This window comes from Trachymyrmex cornetzi, unplaced genomic scaffold (assembly GCF_001594075.2).
Source record: "Trachymyrmex cornetzi isolate Tcor2-1 unplaced genomic scaffold, Tcor1.1 scaffold349, whole genome shotgun sequence".
NCBI lineage: Eukaryota > Metazoa > Arthropoda > Insecta > Hymenoptera > Formicidae > Trachymyrmex > Trachymyrmex cornetzi.
The window spans coordinates 127,629-130,722 of NW_017298203.1; positions in this window are offsets into that span (position 1 = coordinate 127,629).

Here is a 3,094-nt window from a genome sequence, read left to right on the forward strand (position 1 = left end):
CATTTTGCAATTTTCGCAATAGTTAAAAAGATATTAATTACTAAAGATTGCAAAATATTGGTCTTGAATAATTTTTTACTCAAATAATATCAACTTTACAGAAAAACTGCAAGAGATAAAAATTTTTTATTTTCTTCTCATAAAGTACTAAGAATTTTTTCAGAATTTTTCAAGAATTTTTTAATACCGTATTTTCTCAAGTTGGTAAAATTAAGAAAATGCAGTACTTAAAAGTTGATAAAAAATTCTGAAAAAATTCTCAGAACTTTATGAAAAGAAAATCAATAATTTTTGTCTCTTGCAATTTTTCTGTGAAGTTGATAGTATTTGAGAAAAAAATTATTGAAAAATTATCCTTGGCACTTTAAACGATATTTGAATATTTACTATTGATAAATATCAATTTGTATTGAAGTATATAATTTTAATACAAATATTGACAAACACAAAGACTTTTTATTATTGTAATTTAACAAATAATTGTTTAAAAATCATTTTAAACAATGTAATTTTGTACATTTCCCTGTATATATGTTTATATATGTATGAAGGAAAGGAGAAAATGGGAAGGATATCTCGAGCGCACAAATTAAACTAAAAATTAAACAAATTATATAAATAAATTAAATAAGTAATTATACATATTTATAATACTTTTACACGCTTTTAAGCGTAATGTCTCGATGGACAATGTTTTATACGCACTCATCCTTTTCCTATTTAAGCGTGATGTCTTCGCCGACAATATTTTTTACACGCCTTTAAGCGTAATGGGTTTTAATCCAAGCTACAATAGATGCAATAAGTCTTAAGCTTTAAGAAATCAGTTATGGACAAATATAAGAAGAACAATCTATAATTCTTCAATTTCTTATTAAGGCTTATTAAAAGCTTAGGGCTTAAGGCCTACTATACGGATTGTATTTAAGGAATTACGGACAATATTTTAATAATCTAATATCTTTTCAATCTGCGTACGAGAATTCAATAATATCATTAACATCTGTAGCATGTAGTTTTAAAGCAGAACAATGAAATTAATATGCATTATATTTTAAGAAATTTATTTATTAATCATAATAATAATAATTATTATAATTGTTATTAATTACGTATCTTCCTCGCTCCGTTTCCTCTTCTCTCCTCTCAACGGCGGTCGTATTCCTGTACAATTAATTTGATTTGGAAATGTGTGTAATATTTTCACTTCAAATAAACTATATACATATGAATGTTGTGTGAATAAAATTATATTTATATTTAATAAAATATTTTTATAGTTTATAAAATGTTATTAAAAATTAAAGTGTTTTTTATAAAATTATGAAAAATCTCAATTTTTTTGTATAAGAGGCATTCCACGTCAAATTCAGCACCTTTGAAATTTCATCATTTTTAATTTCTTTTTTTTAATTTGTTGACATTCTACAGATACAAATATGAGACATGTTTCGAAAAAAAATTTTAGATTTTTTTTGTGAAATTATCCATATTTGTAAGTTGCAGAAATTCATGAAAAACGTCGCTCATACAAACATTCAAATTATTATGTAAAATTATTATGTAAAACCATTAATCGTATAAAAAAAATGCAAGAAACCAATTTTTAAAGATTTGAACTTGTTCTGGGTAGATGGATTATTTTTAATTTATCATTTTCATATAACCAAATCATTTTTTATTTGTTTACAATTTTTATTAAGATTTTTCATCATCAACTCACCAATTAAAAAATTTTGTAAAATATATTCCTACTTCAATTATGAAATAATCCTGAAAATTACAAAATGGAACTCAAATTAAATGTTTAGTTAAAAAATTTGTTTGTATGACGGCATTCGAATTACATTTTGTAATTTTCAGGAATACCTCATAATATAATTTCTTTAATTTATGTTCCGTATACGTATACAGAACTGCGCGGTCACACACAACCAAATTTTTTAACTATATACATTCCATTCCAGTTCCATTTTGTAATTTTCAGGATTACTTCATAATTGAATATGATATTTTTACAGATTTTTTTAAATTGATGAGTTGATGATGAAAAATGTTAATAAAAGTTGTTAACAAATGGAAAATGATTTATTTATATAAAAATGATAAATTAAAAATAATCCATCCATAGAACTATTTAAGATCCTTTAGAAATCCATAGAACTATTTAAGATCTTTTAGAAATTGATATCTTTTGCATTTTTTTTATTTACGACTGGTTTCGATGATATAATAATTTGAATGTTCGCATGAGCAAAGTTTTTCATGAATTTTTGCAACTTACAAGCGTGAATAACTTCATTAAAAAATCTCAATTTTTTTCGCGAAACACATGTCTCATATTTTTAGCTGTAGAATACGTTAGCAAATTAAAAAAAAAATTAAAAATGACGAAATTTTAAAGTTTCTCGGTTTGACGTGAAATGTTTAATATAAGTACGTAAATGTTTTAGATGATTTATACAAAGTTTCATTGTGATTTTCTCTAGATGATCTATAAAAAAATAAATAAAGAAAGCAATTTTGTTTATTTAAAGAGCAATTAATCTGTGCATCGCAATGAAACTTTATATTATATTATTAATCATATCTTCAATATATATTTAAAATAATGAAACAAAAAAAATTCATATTTTTTTTTAATTCTTAGTATTTTCGTTAGAGCATATATCTCCTTCTTATTGGATTAATTTTTTATCCACGTAGAAAATCGTCGCTAAATTTTTCCATTACTTTCAAATATAATGTTAAACAATCAAAGATTTATCGTACCGTGAAAGGAAGCGAGCTCCTCTGCGGCCTCTCTCTTGGCGAGCATGGCCCCGGATCCTCGGGTCTTCCTCTACCCCTCTCTCGCGGTGAGACCCTTGGGACCGGTACCTCCTATGCTGCACGAGGCCTGCTCGTTTGGAGGTACCAGCGGTATCTGGAGCGTCCTCCGCTACCCCTTCTATTAGGAACTGAAAATAAAATTTTCAAAATATATATGTATGTACATATATACATTATATACATATATACCATTACCTTGCTGCTGCTGCTGCACTTGCTGCTGCTGCTGCACTTGCTGCTGCTGCTGCACTTGCTGCTGCTG